This window comes from Salvelinus sp. IW2-2015, linkage group LG15 (assembly GCF_002910315.2).
Source record: "Salvelinus sp. IW2-2015 linkage group LG15, ASM291031v2, whole genome shotgun sequence".
Classification (NCBI taxonomy): Eukaryota; Metazoa; Chordata; class Actinopteri; order Salmoniformes; family Salmonidae; genus Salvelinus; species Salvelinus sp. IW2-2015.
In genome coordinates this window covers 7,646,369-7,666,874 of record NC_036855.1, presented here as the reverse complement: position 1 = coordinate 7,666,874, position 20,506 = coordinate 7,646,369, and the positions used below count along the sequence as shown (strand labels likewise).

At 40.7% G+C, this 20,506-nt stretch overlaps 1 long non-coding RNA gene across 1 annotated transcript in view; it reads left to right on the top strand.

The window, feature by feature from the left end:
* Positions 1 to 534: 534 nt before the first annotated feature.
* Positions 535 to 20,506, top strand: part of LOC139028784 (uncharacterized) — a 66,054-nt gene continuing 46,082 nt past the window's right edge. Inside the window, exon 1 of the long non-coding RNA XR_011480989.1 lies at positions 535 to 1,052. This is a non-coding gene — a long non-coding RNA (uncharacterized lncRNA). The remainder of the gene's footprint in view (positions 1,053 to 20,506) is intronic.

The window sequence follows — 20,506 nt, the reverse complement described above, 5'->3', positions numbered from 1 at the left end:
CCTACTATGACTGTGATTGTGGTTGTCTCACCTAGCCATTCTAAGATGGATGCACTCTGGACCAGAGCATCTGCTAAATGACTCAAATGTAATGCAAATGATATATCTGCCTATAGGCATATGATTTCATGAAGTGTAACTTCTTACATCAGAGAAGACGCTTCTGATGGGAGGAAAGCTCATGAAATCATTTGGATGAATAAGAAAGTCTGCCTGGCCTAAGCATATAAATTCAGAACCAACCCTCTAATAGGAACCTGGACAGAGATGCATGTCAGCTGAGATCTTGAACTGAACTGCTTTCCAGAAGACATTAGCCTAAAATTGGAGATGGGAGCAGCTAAATGAAGGGACCTGTTTTGTATCAGTGAGCATTGCCAGTTCTCCCAGGGGTCTGGTGGAAGAAACGAGAAGAGGGAGAAGAGTGGTTGATAATATAATCTACATCCCACCCTTCAGAATTTTGGCGGTGCTTTGTAGCCATTAGCCTAGCAGTATCAGCACGTGTTGGGAGGAGCTGGGGTTTGTCTCTATCAGTGAGACAGCGCCCCAGTCGGATTGCTGTGACCGACCGTGTACTGCGCGCTCCTCATCCGCCAGTGTTTTCACACATACGCACACACACAGTCTCTGACACTCACGCGCACTCAGAGTGAAACCGTCTACCGGGACCTGTACGCACGCATAATCTCTCTTGGCTATCGCATCACATCGCGCATCACTGCGGAGAGGGTAAGGCAGGTAGCGGACCCTTGGCACTGCCACTTGTTTCAACACTCAGCATTCCAGGTAGACTAGTGCGGTACTGTCCGTGACTCTCTTCGGAAAATAAGAGGACTTACCACCGCCAGTCGAAGAGGAGGTACTAGGCTACTACCGTCACAGACTAGCCCCGCGGCTCGGTGAGAGGAAGAACTTTTGTTGTTTTGATTCGTGATTTTCTCACATTCCTTAAACCTTGGAAGTGAAACCTGCTATTTGAGAGAGGATGGGACCGTTACTCGTAATCATCGTCCTCTGCTTGAGCGCCGCTGTCCCGCATCTTGTGAAAGGTGAGTAGAGGAGCGCAATTTTATGGATGGGGATAGTCGAGAGGAAGTAGGCTATGCTTTATGTCTGGGTGGGTTTCTCTATATCCAATGACACCCGCTGAAACAGATTAGGCTATATGTGGCAAGAATTAACATTTATTTCCCATCAAAGTGTCATGTTTTAATACGGGATGTGGCAAAATATTCTAGGCTACTAAATACGCCCTGGTTGTCATGTTATGCAAGAGGTAAACGCAGTAGACATATACAGTGAGTGTTAACTGAGTTATTTTTCATTTTCCAATAGTGTATGGTAGCCTAATTTCTGGAAATAATACCGATATTAAGGAGCATGCACAATAGCTTTGACAGTTATTCAGCAAAGCTTAATGCCCGTTCTGAATCCTCTCGGATCTGAGCGGCTATTCCTCGCGTATCATAACTCTCCTGTAGGCTACTTGGGCACGTTCGTCCACTTTAGTATAATTCCAGCATCCAAACTGTGCACCGGCCATTGATGAATGGAAAGAGACATCTGTTACAAAACACCAAAAAGCGTTAATGACATTCGGATATTGTCAAACCAGGCCTTCCGTACTGGGTACAAGGTAGGGAAGGATGTATTTTATGTTTGTTGTGATTGACATAGTCTATTTTATTGTGGTGTTGAAAACGCCAGCCATGATGTTGAAGTGCTTGAAGTGGGTAATTGGTATGCAGTTATGCTTTGCTTATTGGTTGTGTGGTGCATTGGCACAGTAGCGTGTCATCAACTATGCCACAAAAGCATACTGAAGTGGAAAAGTCCATATCCACGTTTATAAACACAGTCACTACAGTTATTGTTATTTGTGGTCATTATATTTAATTTGACTTAATTAAATGAGGGGGGGGGGCATTTATTTTTTTACAGTACAGAGGGAGGGTAATGTGAAAATAATTTATGAACCACCCCAGTAATTTTTTACAGCAGAATTTTGTTGTTACCAGAATTAAAGGGACAGAAGCTCAGGTTGACCTTTATTGTCATGAATCTTGCCCTGGATGCAGAACAGAGCGATTTCTGCTAAATTGGCCAGCTGCAAAGTCAAAATTGGCCATATTGTACACATTCATGAAAATGTATTTTGAAATGGTTAGCAGTGTGGTTAAGGTTAGGTTTAAAATCAGATTTTATGACTTTGAAGCTGTGCCAGCTAGTGACCAATCTGCAGAGCTGCCTCCAGGGCAAGATGAATTATAATAAATGCCAACCTGAGAAGGAAGCCAGAAAATGACAAATGTCTTCAGCAGATCATAATGTGAAAGCGGATGATGGAACGAGATGTAATCTTGCTTGATAATTTCAGGGAATGTCAAACCGTTGCTTTTACTCCCTATTATAACATTAGTTGCAATGCGAAACCCATATTAGGCTACCCATGACCTCATAAAACATCTCGAAGCGGTAGGCTAGGCTAACTGGGATCTCACTTGAACAGTCTACCACTGAGACTGTTGCGTGTTAAACTCTGCTGTTAATTAACTGAGGATTTGTTGAATGCAAATGAGTCATCAACATTGAGACATTATGATTTAGAAATCAACAGTTATCTTGTGCAATTATGGTGACCATAGAAGACTGCATATCGCATAATGTTTTACATGAGTCCTTTGGCAGCCAATTACCCTCCTTTGATCTGTGCAGCTGTTGTTGAAGAGTGAAATGAGGATAGTGTGTTGACACAGCAGTTAGCCTACTGTAAGTCAGGTCAGAAGATTTGACTTCTGGTGGATAAAAGACTTACTCTCGGTGACACATGGCTACATTTATTAAAGGTGCAATATGTAGAAATCGCCATTTCCTGGTTGCTAAAATTCTAATATTTTGCCTAATTTCAGTTTATGTGACAAAACAAGCAAGTATAGTGTAGAGAATCATTATACTATCTGAACCTCTGTTTCATTGATATTTACATTTGTATAAGCAAATTCATACTTTCTCATCTTTTGGTTGCTAGTCCCAGTCGTTCGATTAGTTTGATATTTGAGGATGCCACCCAGTCGTTTGTTCTTTATGTTCCGTTGTTCTTTATGTTCTGATGCTAGCTAACCAGCTAGCTACGGCTAACACAGTCATGACCTCTGCAGCCAGAATAACAACAAAGTAGCTGTTTTTCTGTTGACATTCATTTGGATACAACCATAACAAAATAATGCCTGATTTTGTCTGGCATAGCTAGAAACGTTTGCCTTCTCGCCAGGACACTGGACACTGTTCACTACGAGTAGATCGCGCTGCATATCAAACACTAGGCTAGAAGCTAGCTAAATAGTTTGTTGCTAGCAAACCTGCCAATATGACAACCGAATTCAAAAATATTAGTTTCTGAAAACAGCTAGTYAAACTACAAAACGTGGGAGGATTTGACAGCATAGTGCCAGTTGCGTCATGACTGCAACAGTAGGGACCGTATAAATTCATGTTCATCACTCTCCATGTTAGGTCATCAGTCTCTGCAAAAACAAATCAATGCTAGATAGCTACGTTTTTCCTCATTGGACCTGCGTTTACAATGAATGGTTGTTGGTTTAGCTTTCTGAACCCTTGTAGCAAGTATGGTCTGCATGTGTAGACGCTTGTTGCGTCATGATTGCAAGGTGTCACAATATATTTCCCAACTGTCCCGATATCCTTTCCAACTGCCCCGGTATCTGGTTTTAATGTCTATTCTAAAATGATAGACAATCAGAAACGAGTATTCAACAATGCTGGGGTATATAGTGCATTCTGAAAGAATTCAGACCCCTTGACCTTTGTCACATTTTGTTACGTTACATCCTTATTCTAAAATTGATTAAAATAATTTTTTACCTCATCAATTTAGACACAATACCCATAATGACAAAGTGAAAACTGATTTTTTAAAATGTTTGCAAATGTATAAAACATGTAAAACAGATACCTTCTTTATGTAAGTATTCAGACCCTTTGCTATGAGACTCGGAATAGAGCTCAGGTGCATTCTGTTTCCATTGATCATCCTTGAGATGTTTCTACAACTTGATTGGACACCTGTGGTAAATTAAATTGATTGGACATGATTTGGGAAGGCTCACACCTGACTACATAAGGTCCCACAGTTGACAGTGCATGTCAGAGCAAAAACCAAGCCATTAGGTCGAAGGAATTGTCCATAGATCTCAGAGACAGAATTGTGTCAAGGCACAGATCTGGGGAAGGGTATTCTGCAGCTTTCAAGGTCCCCAAGAACACAGTGTTCTTCATCATTCTTAAATGGAAGAAGTTTGGAACCACCAAGACTCTTCCTAGAGCTGTCCACCTGGCCAAACTGAGCAATCGGGGGAGAAGGGACTTGTTCAGAGAGGTGACCAAGAACCCGATGGTCACTCTGACAGAGCTTTCGTGCCCTTGTGGATTGCGCAGATGATTATGGTTCTCGTTCCGTGTGTTAATCATTGTGCGCTTGTGTTATTTATTCAAGGTACTCCTCGCTCTTTTGTTTGGGTTTCATCCCTGTGTTTTGTATGGTGTTTGGTCTTCGTCCCCGTGCCTTTACACGGCACGCCGTAATTTGGGTGTACTAAAAAACCCTATTACGTATTCCTGTGCCTGTCTCCCAACCCTTTATGCCAGCGTGACAGGTATTTTTTGTAGATTGATGAGGGGGGAAACAATTCAAACCATTTTAAAATAAGGCTGTAATGTGGAAAAAGTCAAGGGGTCTGAATTCTTTCCAAAGGCACTGTAATGTATTTGAAGCTGTTTGAAGCTGGTGTACAAAGTAAAAAATGCAAAAAGAAAACTTAATTAAGGACGGGAAGCATAGAAATAGCACACATAGAACATATCTACCACTTCTTAGACTTGCTTTCAATGCTTATGACATATAAACATGTTTTTAAGTAATACACATACAAGTAATGAATTACTTCCATCATGTAAACATATTGATATGCAGTGGTGTAAAGTAAAAATACTTTAAAGTACTACYTAAGTCGTTTTTTGGGGTATCTGTACTTTACTTTACTATWAATTKTTTTGACAACTTTTACTTTTACTTCACTACATTTCTAAAGAAAATATTGTACTTTTTACTTCATACATTTTCCCTGACACCAAAAAGTACTCGTTACATTTTGAATGCTTAGCAGGACAGGAAAATGGTCTAATTCAAGCACTTATCAAGAGAACACCTGATCATCCCTACTGCCTATGGCCTGGCTCACTAAACACAAATGCATATTTTGTAAATAATGTCTGAGTGTGCCCCTGGCTATCCATACATTTTAAAAACAAGAAAATGATGTTGTCTGCTTTGCTTAATATAATTAATTTTAAATGATTTATACTTTTACTTTTGATACTTAAGTATATTTGAGCAATTACATTTACTTTTGATACTTAAGTATATTTATAACTGAATACTGTTAGACTTTTACTCAAGTAGTATTTTACTGTCTGACTTTCCCTTTCACTTGAGTAACGTTCTATTAAAGTATCTATACTTTTATGACAATTGGGTACTTTTCCCCCCACTGTTGATATGTCTACTTCTTCTGTGTGTATAAGATGGTTAAATAAAGTGTATTTGCCTATTTTCAAACAGGTGTAGGATCTTAATTTAATCACTCTTTTGTTGTTGAGAAATKTACTGCACCGCAGGAAATGTAGATAAGCTTTGTGATTTACATAAGTTCACTGAAAACCTGTGTTAATTAACACATGGTTATATTAACAGTGTTGAACTTTTAATGTAGTTACATTTTGGCCAGCTAACAGCCTAACCACCGATCAAGCAACATTATGGACTAAACATTAAAATCATGTTGCTGCAGGATTATTTTTGCTGCCACGATAGTGGTCAAATTAAGATCCTACACCTGTAAATGGGTAATGTATTCCTCTGTCTCTAGTTATTTGGCAACACGTTAGTTAGCCTCAGGAGTCAGCCTTGTCAGGCAGGTCTAAGCCTCTCCTGTCGGGCTCTGCCTAGAGCAGCAGTAGTAAGACTGCTGTGGGGCCCTAAGTCTCCCCGTGTCGACTCCCATTGTCAAGACATAATACTCCCTCCCAGTCCCCGCACAATGCACGCACAGCCAAGGTACATTGGGTCTATTTTGTTTCAAGGCTCAGTCACTTCAAAATATATCCAGAGYGAGGTCTTCAATTAATCATTCATCTTTTATTCCTGAAAATGTAGTGGGATTTCGTCCATCTGTTTGTGGCTTTAAGCTCATCCAGGGATAATGGTGYACTGGGTAGGGGTTGGGGGGTTGGGAGTGGGGGGAGTTGATTTCCCACAATGATATCCCCTTCGCAAACTCTGAGGGGATAATTTCTACAAATATGTGGTCATAACGGTTGTTCCAGCTGGTATTACATCACATGTTCAGTTAGATGAGAGTCAGTATGAGCAAGTAAACTTTGTTAGCAGCAGTAAAAAAATTTAGCAGCAGTAAATTCATATTTTTAACTGGAGCTAAGAGGACAGTGGGTGGTCCACRAGGCTTACTGCAGGAAAAAACAGCCACAGAGCCGATCACAAATCAATCACATCTCCCCTGAATTCTCACACAATTCTACTTCAAGTGTCTAATCCCACTCGAGAATTTGCTCCAATTGGATTTTAGTGTCTCAAATCCTCTGAAGCAATATTTTCCCAGTTATATTCTCCCCCTCACCCCTCTGTATTGCCCAAGGTAGCAGGTGTCTGTGGAGACACTCCATTGAGTGTTTGAGAGTGTCAAGGGGCAGCTCTGTCTGCGGTAACATATGGTTTGGTTCCCAAGGCTGATTCTCACCTATTGTCCGCGCACTTGCCTGGGTACACCACATGACTAAGGGCAGTGGTGTGAAGTATTAAGTAAAAATACTTGAAGTCGTTTTTTGGGGGTATCTATACTTTACTTTGCCATTTATATTTTTGACAACTTTTACTTTAACTACACTATATTCTTAAAAAGAAAAGAACCCAAAAGTATTCGTTACATTTTGAATGCTTAGCAGGACAGGAAAATGGTCCAATTCACACAATTATCAAGAGAACGTCCCCGGTCATCGCTACTGCCTCTGATCTGGTGGACTCGCTAAACACAAATGCTTCATTTGAAAATGATGTGTGCGTGTTGTAGTGGCAAAAATATATATAAATACAATTGTGCCATCTGGCTTGATTAATATTAGCAATTTGAAATTATTTATACTTAAGTATATTTAAAACCAAATACTTTTAGACTTTAACTCACTTTTAGACTTCTACTCAAGTAGTATTTTACTGCGTGACTTTCACTTCTGTTAAGGTATCTTTACTTTCACTCAAGTATGACAATTGGGTACTTTTTTCACCATTGACACACACACCACTTTCAGAAGTGACACCTCTTTCTATGGAACCACAAGAGATGTAAGCTAAGTGTAACCTTAATTCTGACAAGCTTTATTGTCTCTATGTATGACAAGATTATGAAGCTTTCTCCATTATTCCAATCCCTACGTATGTGACCTGTCATAGCTTTGTGGCTAGTGCACTATTCTCAAAACCTTCTAGATGTATTGTATTTTAGAGCAGACTTCGCTGTTCTTCATTTTTTGTCATAATTGCAGTAGGATATCCAAAACCTAAAATCAGTGTAGAAACAAATTACTGATATTAGTGCAAGACGGTTTGTGATAATTCTTAAGAACAACAGACAAAGCCTTATATTTTTAATATGCAGTGTCTTAGACGACTAAAATATAATTTATATCGCTGAACTGGTTAGCTTTGAATTTGATGATTTGTAGTCGACTGAAACTGATTCCCTCAAAGGAAATATGAAAATGCGAACCCCACAATAAAATAGGTTTTGGTTTACGTTACTAAGCAGCATGTTAGTAAAACATGTGAGTCCTAAATGCATGCAGATGATAGCTATCTATCTGAACGGCCATTCTATACATCCCCCATTCCTCATCTGAAGGTTATRGCTTATGTTAAGGTCACTTTTAATAATGTAGCCTTGCAATCTACCATATTGCCCTTCACTCTCCCTGTAAATGGCATGGTCTTCAATCAATGGAGAGTGGTTCAACTCTGAGATCATCAGTCGCGATAACTGTGAAAATCCTGGTTGCTCATTGGACGACAATCCAAGCAAATGGAAATGCAACACATAGACACAGGGGTGAAACAGGAGTGATTATTTTCATAATGCCCTCTACTCTTGATGAAGTGTCATAGGCCAGACTCATTGTTCTCTTTTATTCCTTACGTGGCTTTGTCAGTGCAGATGCTGTTTAGTAATAATAATATTTGGAGGGGAGTTCATTTTTCTCCTGTGTTGATAGGCTAATGGCTATGGTAGTATGTGTGTTTACTGTGAACTTGTATGTGTTGTACTAATCGGCTCTCACGCCTGAGTTATTGGGAGAGCATTAGGTGGTAAAATAATATTGTTAAATGTGCTAGGGTTTAAAGGTTACTCTGTCTAGGTCATAGGGAGTGGCTTTGTAGTAAAAGTTCAGTTGAAACTGAAACTAAAATAAATGTTGAGACTATAATACAAAGACCAAATCAGAGACCACTAGATGTCCTAAGATTTCCAGCACGTTTAAGAATTAGAATAACACAGAGGCTTTAGGACTGTTAGTGAGATTAAAGTTGGACAGGCACTGTAAGGAGAGAAATGATGCAGAGAGCTTTGGATGAGATTTATATTTTATCTGTTTACAAGAAACCTGAGCCAGATGTTTTCTATAATTAAGCGCAGGCCCTTTAATGTCTATTTAACGTCTATTAGGGTCACATATGATTGTTTTTGAGTTTTTCAGGGCAAGACCTTAATCACATTTTATCACTGATTGGGTCAAGCAGTGTTCCGTGTACAGAGGCCAATTATCAGCAACCATCACTCCTGTGTTCCAATGGCCAATAGCAAATCCAAGTGTATCATTTTAAAAGGCTAATTGATCATTAGAAAACCCTTTTGCAATTATGTTAKCACAGCTGAAAACTGCTGTTCTGATTAAAGAAGGAATACAACTGGCCTTCTTTAGACTAGTTGAGTATCTGGAGCATCATCATTTGTGGGTTCGATTACAGGTTCAAAATGGCCAGAAACAAAGAACTTTCTTCTGAAACTCAACTCGTCAGTCTATTCTTGTTCTGAGAAATGAAGGCTATTCCAATGCGAGAAATTGCCAAGAAACTGAAGATTTTGTACAATGCTGTGTACTACTCTCTTCACAGAACAGCGCAAACTGGTTCTAACCAGAATAGAAAGAGGAGTGGGAGGCCCTGGTGCACAACTGAGCAAGAGGACAAGTACATTAGTGTCTAGTTTCAGAAACACATGCCTCACAAGTCCTGAAATGACAGCTTTATTAAATAGTACCTGTAAAACTGAATGTCTCAATGTCAACAGAGAAGAGGCGACTCCGGGATGCTGGCCTTCTAGGCAGAGTTCTTCTGTCCAGTGTCTGTGTTCTTTTGCCTATCTTAATCTTTTCTTTTTATTGGCCAGTCTGAGATATGGCTTTTTTTTTGCAACTCTGCCTAGAAGGCCAGCATCGCGGAGTTGCCTCTTCACTGTTGACGTTGAGACTGGTGTTTGTGGGTACTATTTAATGAAGCTGCCAGTTGAGGACTTTTTTTMTGTTTCTCAAACTAGACACTCTAATGTACTTGTTCTCTTGCTCAGTTGTACACCRGGGCCTCCCACTCCTCTTTCAAAATAGTTTTGTTTTTCATTTATGGATAGTCACTTGAACTATACCTACATGTACATATTACCTCAATTAGCCCGACTAACTGGGGCTCCCGCACATTGACTCTGTACCGGTACCACCTGTATAAAGCCTCGCTACTGTTATTTTCACTGTTATTTYAMAWWWWWTTATAAATGTTTTGGGTATTTTTTCCTTCTTATTCATTTTTTTTCTCCACTTATCTATTGTTTACCTAATACCTATTTTTTACTTAAAAATTGCACTGTTGGTTAGGGCTTGTAATTAAGCATTTCACTGTAAGGTGACATGTTGTATTCGGTACACGTGACAAATAAACTTTGATTTGATTTGAAGATGTGTCCTACCTCAAATGATATAGTAGTAGTAGTAGTAGTAGTACACTGAGGTTAAGTTACCTTTAGTCAAAATATGATTGCAGGTTAAAAGAATATAGCTGTCACGCCCTGGCCTTAGTATTCTTTGTTTTCTTTATTATTTTAGTTAGGTCAGGGTGTGACATGGGGAATGTTTGTGTTTTGTCGGTTTTGGGTAGTTATATGGTAAAGGGGGTGTTGGGTGTAGTGTATGGGTTTGTGTTGAGTGTATGTGTCTAGCTGTGTCTATGTTGGGTGTAGTTGTCTAGGAAAGTCTATGGTTGCCTGAATGGGTTCCCAATTAGAGACAGCTGATTTCTGTTGTCTCTGATTGGGAGCCATATTTAAGGTAGCCATAGGCTTTCGTTTGATGTGGGTAATTGTCTATGTAGAACGTTTGTAGCCTGTATGTATGTGCACAACGTTTGTAGCTTCACGGTCGTTTTTGTTGTTTTGTTAGTTTGTATAGAGTTTTGTGTCGTGTTCATCTTCGTGGTGTTAATAAAGGAAGATGGCTTATTTTCCAAATGCTGCGTTTTGGTCCGTCTCTCAACCACACGATCGTGACAATAGCTCTACTTTGCTCTGATAAAATTTCTCCGTGAGAGAATGGAACACCACTGCATTTTCAATAAGCCCGATCTTCTTATTCTGGATCAAATGGGAGGTGGCTTAAGATCTTACCTCCGACATACCCCAGGAGATAGGGGAGGCTCATTTTAATTCTGGAAGGGTACACTCCAAATCATGGACTTCCTTACACCTTTTTGTTCTCTTGCAGGATGAATATGTACTTGGATTCAAGTACAAAATGGAACAATGCTAACTGTGCAGGAAAAAAATAAATAACGTAAAGGCACAGTAATGCGAACTGTATTTAACTCTCTCTCCTCAGAGTAATAATGTTTAATAATTTAACTCTCTCAGAGTAATACTGTTTTTATTTACTTTAACCGTAAACGGCAGGTTTGATTAAACAGGGACCTTAGTTTCTCTAAGGCTTTGGGTCTAGCAACCACTGAGAACCATGTGAATTATTGAAGAGGCACTTTAACCTGCAGAGGTGAGCTCTATGCTTAATATACAGTATTGTAGTTATCAAGCCAGCATTTCTGAGTCATATCTCTCTTTCTCTCTTTCTCTCTTTTTCTCTTTTTCTCACTTCTTCTCTTTCTCTCACTTCTTCTTTCTCTCTTTCTCTCACTTCTTCTCTTTCTCTCTCCCTATCTCTCACTTCTTCTCTTTCTCTCACTTCTTCTCTTTCTCTCTCCCTATCTCTCCTTCTCTCTCTGTCTCTCTGTCACACTCTCACTCACTCCCATACCTTCCTTCCTTCCTTCCTTTCTCTCTCTCTCCTTCTCTCTTTCTCTCTCTTTCTCTCTCTTTCTCTCTCTTTCTCTCTCTTTCTCTCTCTTTCTCTCCTTCTCTGTCTGTGTGTCTGTGTCTGTCTCTCTGTCTCTCTGTCTCTCTGTCTCTCTCTTTTTCTTTCTCTCTCTGTCTCTCTGTCTCTCTTTCTTTCTCTCTCTGTCTCTCTGTCTCTCTTTCTTTCTCTCTCTGTCTCTCTGTCTCTCTTTCTTTCTCTCTCTGTCTCTCTGTCTCTCTCTTTTTCCCTCTTGGTCTCACTGTCTCTCTCTTCCTTTTTCTTTCTCGCTCTCTCCCATACTCTGTGCTTCTATCCCTCTCTCCCTTAGTCAGCACTCCCAGCGTGATGTTGTTAGGCACGTTAACTGCATTAGGCACATGCAATATCCCAAGATTTGTCTGTGGATTTCATCCGATTCTCAGACTCATCAGCTCTCCCAGAGTTCACAGCATTTTCCCTGCTCTGTTAACTTTTATTTAATTGAATGTGCCAGAGCCTGTGTGTGCGTGTGAGTTTTTGCATCTGTGTATGTGTGCGTGCTTATCCATCATTTTGATAGTGTGGGTGTGTGCAGTTATGCATCTGTTAATTTGTGTGTGTACAGTACAAGTGTGTTTGTGTGTTTGTGAATATTAACTTTGTGGGCTGCTCGCATATGTTTTTAACTCTGATACTTTGAGAGCTAACCCAGAAATGTCATCGCTAAAATAAAGAGTTATTCCACGAAGGGTTCCTCTTGTGTTTTGCTCAGACACTGACTGTAGAGCCAAAAGCTTCAGTCATCCCACCACTCAACCAGCATGTCAACACACTGATATGTTTCACCATACAGCCTAATATAGACGAATAGCCTCTTCACTATAGGTACTGTGTATGGTAGTCTTTTTTTTGGTGTTATCAAGAAGGATCCCACCTTTGGGATATGATGACTGTTGGAATAATATGTATGAGTACGTGAGCCAGTGTGTGTCATAAGAGTAGCTCAGACAAGGCAAGAGAGACAAATGGGATTTATTATTTGGGGTTATTTGGGGCGAAAGATGATCCTTGAAAAAATATCTAGTGAGAACGGAGGTACGATTTAGTTATGTGAAATATCTCCAGTGCAGCTGTTTTAGATTACCCTTGGGGTGTTGGCACAGACAGAGACCAGCTCAAACAATGTGTGGAAGGTATCTGCATGTGTACATTGCCGTTGCGCTGCAGTCCCTCACTCTCCAACCTAAAGAACATCAACACCAGATGATGGGAGAGGTTAGGGTCGGTGAAGGCGGATGTTTAGTGGGAAAATGCTTGTTCCTTCGGCTCTGGAGGCAGAGCATTGATCTAATAATTGATTCWTGAAGAACATAACTTAGAAATGCCCCATAAGCCTAGTTCAACTGTCTTATCCAATCAGAACTCAAAATATAGGCTTGTTTTTTAAACAAAGTAAATGTAAACATACACTACGTAGCCCACCAGAGTCAACTGATGCACCGGTGTGTCAATCTAAGTTACATAATAAAAAAATACCCATCAAAATCCGTCAGTTTAAGCTAGAGATATCCATTTTTTTGTGTCGAATGTGTTTCAATCCACTGCATCCGCCAGTGTCGCAYTTCCTCATCTGCAGTGAAAGGTGGCAGAGCTAGAGCGGTGTTTGTCAGACCGTGAGACATCTTGAAAATGGGTCTTCTCATGTCAATGTCTGCAGCGTCCGAACGGTCTGACCTACAAACTATTATGACCACTATGGAAAGGGGAGACTCAAGAACACGACTGTGTTCTCCTTTTTGCTACGACCCCCACAAGTGTCAGGATATCAAGAAGCTGATTAAACAGCATGATAATTACACAGGTGCACCTTATGCTGGGGACAATAAAAGGCCACTCTAAAAGGTGAAGTTTTGTCACACAACACAATGCCACAGATAGTTCAAGTTTTGAGGGAGCGTGCAATTGGCATGCTGACTGCAGGAATGTCCACCAGAGCTGTTKCCAGAGAATTTGTTAATTTCAATATCATAAGCCGCCTCAAGTTGTTTTCGAGAATTTGGAAGTATGACCAACCTGCCTCACAACCGCAGACCACGTGAATGGCGTCGTGTGGGCGAGCGGTTTGCGATGTCAACGTTGTGAACAGTGTCTCATGATGGCGGTGGGGTTATGATATGTGCAGGCATAAACTAYGGACAACGAACACAATTGCATTTTATCGATGGCAATTTGAATTTACAAAAATACAGTGATGAGATCCTGAGGCCTATTGTGAGTCCCATTTTTTTTAAGGTATCTGTAACCAACAGATGCAAATCATGTGAAATCCATAGATTAGGGCCTAATGAATTTATTTCAATTGACTGATTTCCTCATATGAACTGTAACTCAGTAAAATCAATAAAATTGTTGCATGTTGTGTTTACGTTTTTGTTCAGTATACAGTGGGGAGAACAAGTATAAAATGCAAATTAATGACTTAAAAATCATACAATGTGATTTTCTGGATTTTTGTTTTAGATTCCGTCTCTCACAGTTGAAGTGTACCTATGATAAACATTACAGACCTCTACATGCTTTGTAAGTAGGAAAACCTGCAAAATCGGCAGTGTGTCAAATACTTGTTCTCCCCACTGTATATGCATTTCCTAAGTTTTTGTTTTTTATATGTCCTAGATTTAGGACTGACACTTTAAAACCTTGTTTCTTATGATACATTTTTTGACTGTCCTTTTTGCCATTTATTAATGTGTTATTCAATGTGTTTATATGGGCTTTTCAAATTATACCTGAGTGGCTCCTAAAATTCAAAATCAAATACATGATCCATAGTATGACCATCTTAAAACATATTCCATATGTCAGCTTAGCACCCCCACCACCCTTCACCCATTGTCTTAGACTAAAGAATTAAAACTATCATTTTGATATCATGGATGGTCAGACCTTGCATCCATAGCTCTGTCTATGAATTTGAGTGGTTACCTTTTTCCAGCCACATCCCTCAGCGTTTTACCCACACAGGGGTGGGGAGACACTTTCAATTCAGAAGGGAGTTTGGATTTGAGGAATGAGATTTTCTCTCCTCTGAGGTTTTTTCCTTTGAAACATTTCCCTGCTGCTTAGAAGGCACCTGGTCTCCCTTTAGAGTGTGGTCAATGTCTCATCCCTCTCTCCTATGATTTAGACCAGGGGTTCCCATCTCCGGACCTACAGTACCCCAAAATATGTGTTGTAACCCCAGACAAAACACCTGATTCAACTTGTCAATGGCTTGATGATTAGTTGACAAGTAGAATCAGGGGTGCTTGTCCGGAGCCACAAAACAAATATGTACTGTTAGGGATACTCGTGGACCGTAGTTGGGAAACACTGATTGTAGAAACTGGTTTTCAAATGTCATGTTGTCTTTTATTGTAAAGGTCTTCTATGTAGATTATATTATGCCTAACACCGCACATAAATGTTGGAACATTTTGAAAGTGGAATGTGCATAGAATGTGGAATAGCTTAGGGCTGTGGTCTGCCAGGTGTGTGTGTGTGTGTGTGTGTGTGTCTCTCGAAATTTGCATCTAGTGATGAATGGACAAAGCTATTTTTCAAGTGAACAACCATTCCATTGAGTGTATCTGTGTCTTACTGTGTTGTTTTATTTAAATACCTTTCTTATGTTATGTAGTGGGGGAGTGGAATCGAAAGAATGGGGAAAAACTACACATACTTACCCCCTTTGTTTGTTTGCATGGCATATTAAAATAACATGAACCAAGCTATTTCTTGTCTATTTGAAATGGTTATATTCTGGATACATTTTCAGTTACAGTTTTCAGTTGTATTACTGACTCAGATATTATGTGGATTTAATGTCTGATACTATCTAAACATGCCAAAGGCTGTGGCGGGTTGTGTCCAGACATTAGCTAACCGCTAACCACACCAGACATTCCTCAGATGTGTGTGTGTTTTAAAGTGTTGGTCATAGTAAGTAAGCTTGCACAATCTGCCTGTTTTGTAACTGCACGGGGACTTTTATTAGACCAGGAGACTTAGCTAACATTTATTTTATGATGGCACAATACGTTTGCAGAACTTCTTCCCAGTTGCAGCGAAAGGCGATAGGTTGATGTCACTGTATCTTTAGCGCCCTTGCTACCCTTTAGTTTGCACCTCCAGTCCCCAAGGCAGCCTGTGTACAGGGCTTGAGCAGCCATGTTGATTTGTTCATRTTGGCCCCCTTGCAGGGAGGACATTGTTGATCTGGGCTGGCAGGATGCCAGGGTTAATCAGGGATAGTTGTCTGTACACACTGGGCATCCTCACCATAGCTGAAGGCCCCAAGCTGCTGGCCAGACCAGCATGTAATCCATGGGTCAGGATGTGGCGGTTCAGCAGGTTATTTAATGAGAACGTATGCCCTTTTATCCCCCTGAGATTGTAATCAAAATGTACATTTTTAGGTTGATGTACCATACAACACCATAAATATTGAGCACAAAAATGTCACACCAAAAGCAAAACTATGCACCAAAGCAGTGAGGCGCTTGGATCTTAATGTTATCACTCCTTTGTTGCTGAGAATATTCCTGCTCATCAGGAAATGCAATCGTGTAGTGCATTTGAGTTTTAAAATGGCTTCTAAAGTTTCCACTACAAAAATGTTCATTAATTATAATCCATATATTAATTCACATTTCCTGTTGCTGCATGATTCTTTTCCTGCTGTAGCAAACTGGCTCTAATTAAGAYCCTACATCTGTATGAAGGAATTTAATATGACAAAGAAAGATTTGTTACCTGTATCACCATATGAGGTTGCTTAAAATCTCCCAAGTTTCCTGACACCCCTAGATCCAGCATTCACAACCCAATCAAGGATGCATCTGTAAAAACAGACGACAATAATGTCTGTAATTGACAATYAGATATTGTAGATCCATTTATTCCATTATTGCTATCTGACCAACAAAAGTGTAATTTGGACGTCGGACGTCGGACGGGGTGAGAGACCCCTACAGGGTCATTCTTCTGTTGGCTGTCAGTGTTGTTTTATCTGTTGTGAACATGGTAACTGTTCCTCACACTCCCTCCACTGAGTAACAGCCTCTTTAATCAGTGCTATGGTGCCCACCCTCAACATGTTAATGTAACAATGGAGTAACGGTGTGTTTAATAGGACGACGACCATGCAGGTTGGATTCCAACATGTGATGTTAACTTGATCTGTGAGAACAGTCAGATTTCATAGCAGGCCATTTGATGCATTTATGGCCCCATGAATTTCTGGGGTTAGAATAGGCCAGCACTCCCAGCAACAAAGGAGGATCAGTGAGAAAACGAGGAGAGGAGAGGAGAAAATGGAGAAAGAAAGACAGACAGACAGAACAGCAAACAGATCTCGCTCTATTTTAAATCTATATTGATAAACTGGTAAATCAAAAATATGCAGCCTAGGCCTATCCACATACGAGGCGATGCATGGTGAAATGCATTTTCAGTAGGAGTGTGTGCATGCATTGTAGCTATTGAGCTTGTTTTTGGCTGAATTTCATGGGCTTACAGATGAAAACAAACCACACACACAGTTCATACACACTCATCGCATCACTTGGGAATGATTTATTTTGTACGCTGATCAACAACTTTGCATCGAAGTTGCTTCTTTTATAAAAAAAGGTGGGTGTGTCTTTACGCAGTAATGACATCATGCACAAGGCAAGAGGGGGGCGGTCCTTCAGAAGCACAGTCAGTTCGCTGAGGAAATGGACATCTTTGGGAGAGATTGAGATGGCCAAATAAGTGAGAGTGATATATTTTGGGGATGCAATCAGCTTTGAAATCACATATTCTTCATTATGGTAATATACAAAACAAAGTACTAGGGTAGTGAATTATGTTAGCTTTTAAGGAAAGTCTAGCAAGGAAAGCTTGCCTACAAAGCTGGAAGGTACAGTACTTCTTGCATTGTTAAGTGTTCCCAGCCTGTTTAGGACATTGTTTTGCGAACGGTAATGAACAGTTTCCCACAATGTCTTCATACGTGTCGCATTATTCAAGTATGTTCAACTTCTGTGCACATGAGTGGGGAGCTAACATAAATGCGGCCAGACTCTCAAGTGACATGAGTCTAGCAATGAAAAAGTGGAGCAGGCCCAGAATCAGTTGGCGCGGTAGATAATGACGCTCTGATTCTTGATGCTGTCACTCCGCTGTATTTGAGCTCATGCTCGGAGAATCCAGTAGATGTACCTACAGTCTTTGACACTAGAGGATACGGGAACGTATTATCGACATGGATAGATTGTCATTTGCATGATATGTCATACAGAGAGATATAAGTGTCTCTAAAGTTTTGTAATATGCTCACTGTAAGTCACTAATATAATGTTCATGAAAAGTACATAACGATTATTATTATTATAACGCATTATTACGTCTCGCTATGCACTAGCATGATGCTTTTACACCGTGCTCTGTACCATGCTGGGCTCTAATCAAGAGATGCGACATCTGGGACTGAAAGTCAGAGTAATGCTATCCTAATATGACACATCAAAGCACAAGAATAGTTGTGTTTTTATCCGTCATCATTATCGTTATTCATCTATATTGTTATTGGTTGTCTTAATAATTATTTCTCCATGTTTTTCCTTTGTTCTTATTTTTTTTTCCTCTCACCTAGATTTTATTCCATGCTATTTCTCTCACACTCTGACAAATCTCAACATAAAGTTTGGCAAAGGATTGATCTTGCCTAAAACACCGAGAGAATCAGTATTAATGTGTAACAGGTATATTGTTGGAGACATCCAGATACTTGTATCATGACTGTCCAGCTCTTATACATTATTGGTATCATGGAGCACACACCACAGTGTTAATTTGTTGGTCACTGTCGGTGATCGCGTCTGATAGTCGAGGTGGTGTATGTTGAGTGTGCGGGTCGCTCGCTCGCTATTATGCGTGCTTAGGTCGTGACGCGTGTGGCCATCTCGTTCAGTGAACATACTATATCTATATAAACAGGAGGAGGGAGGTACACTAGATGATGGAAGAAATGGCTAAACCACGTTCTCGTCTACACGACAATCACCACACTCCCTGCCACTTGAGTACAGCCTCTTTAATCAGTGCCTATGGTGCCGTCACACAACCAACCAGCCACACAACCACATGATACACACAACACACATGACAAATACTGGTTACGACTAGTTTTAACCTGAGTAAACAATGGAGAGTAGGCGAGCTGAGAGTGATTTTAATGGGAACGAGACGAACCATATCACATACTTTCAAGACGACTTGCGTTGATTGTATACACTCAACATGCAGAAATCGGTTTAACGTATTAGATTCTGTGAATGAGTAGAAATGGTTACGAGATGAAAAGAGCTCAGAATGGAATGCAATCTTGAAACGCACTCTTTTTGAGATGCCTTGCATAGAGGAATTTGTCTAGCGAGATTAAGTGAACTATATGGGCCGCCCCGCTGAACACCAGATAGCTCCGCCCTAGCAAAACTATTAACGGCACGTAGAGGGTGGACAAACAGGATGAAAAGGAGAGGAGCATTAACTTGTTGGAGATAAAGACATGATCAGATCACAAGAGAATATCATGCCAAGAAGACAAATGTACTCATAAACACAGAACAACTGCCAGAGAATCAGCTCAGAGCAGACAGACAAGAGAAACATGACAATCACACGTACGGAACAACAGCTATATCGACGAAATGTAGTCACTGAGACGACAGCAAACAGACAGAACACAACACAGGCAGAAGACTGACGGAAGACACAGACAAAAGAACAGCAAACAGATTTAGGGAGACAGACCGACAGACATAGACAAACAGACAGACACAGAACAGCAAACAGACGACAGACAGACAGAACAGCAAACACAGAACAGACAGCAGACGGACAGACAGAACAGCAAACAGACAGAACACAAACAGACACCGACAGAAAGACGAGACAGACAGACAGACAGACAGACAGACCCAGACAGACCAGACAGACAAGACAGACAGACAACAGACAGACAGACAGAAGAAGAAGAAACAGACAGACAGACTATAAACGAACAACAGAACAGACAGACAGACCAGAACGACAGACAGCACAGACAGACGACAGACAGACAAGACACAGACAGAAAGACAGCAGACAGACAGAACAGCAAACAGACAGCAGAAGAACAGCAAACAGACAGACAGACAGAACCAAGACAGAACAGCAAACAGAACAGCGAAGACAGACAGACAGACAGGACAGACAGTCAGACAGACAGACAGACAGAACAGACAGACAGACAACAGCAAGAGACAGACAGACAGCGAGACAGACAGACAGACAGACAGACCAAGACAGAACAGCAAACGACAGACAGACATAAACGAGACAGACAGACAGACAGAACAGACAGACGACAGACAGACAGACAGACAGACAGACAGACAGACAGACAGAAGACAGACAGACAGAACAGCAAACAGACAGACAGCAAACAGAACAGCAAACAGACAGACAGACAGACACAAGAACAGAACAGCAACAGACAGACAGCAGACAGACAGACGACAGACAGACAGACAGACAGACGACAGACAGACAGACAGACAGACAGAAGACAGACAGACAGACAGACAGACAGACAAGACAGACAGACAGACAGACAGACAGACAGAACAGCAAACAGACAGCAGACAGAAAGCAAAACAGACAGACAGAACAGCATACATAGACAGAACAGCAAACAAGACAGAACAGACAGAAACAGACGCAGAACAGCAAACAGACACAGACAGAAGACAGACAGACAGACAGACGAGACAGACAGACAGAGCAGACAGACAGACAGGCAGGACAGACAGCAGAACAGTCAAACAGAACAGACAAAACAGCACAGTCTCTCTGCAGACGTCTCAGTCTGCTCTGTCTGTCTGTCTGTCCTGTCTGTCTGTCTGTTTCTGTCTGTCTGGTCTTTGTCTGTTCGTTGTCTTCTGTTTGCTGTTCTGTCTGTCTGTACTTTCTTTCTCCATTT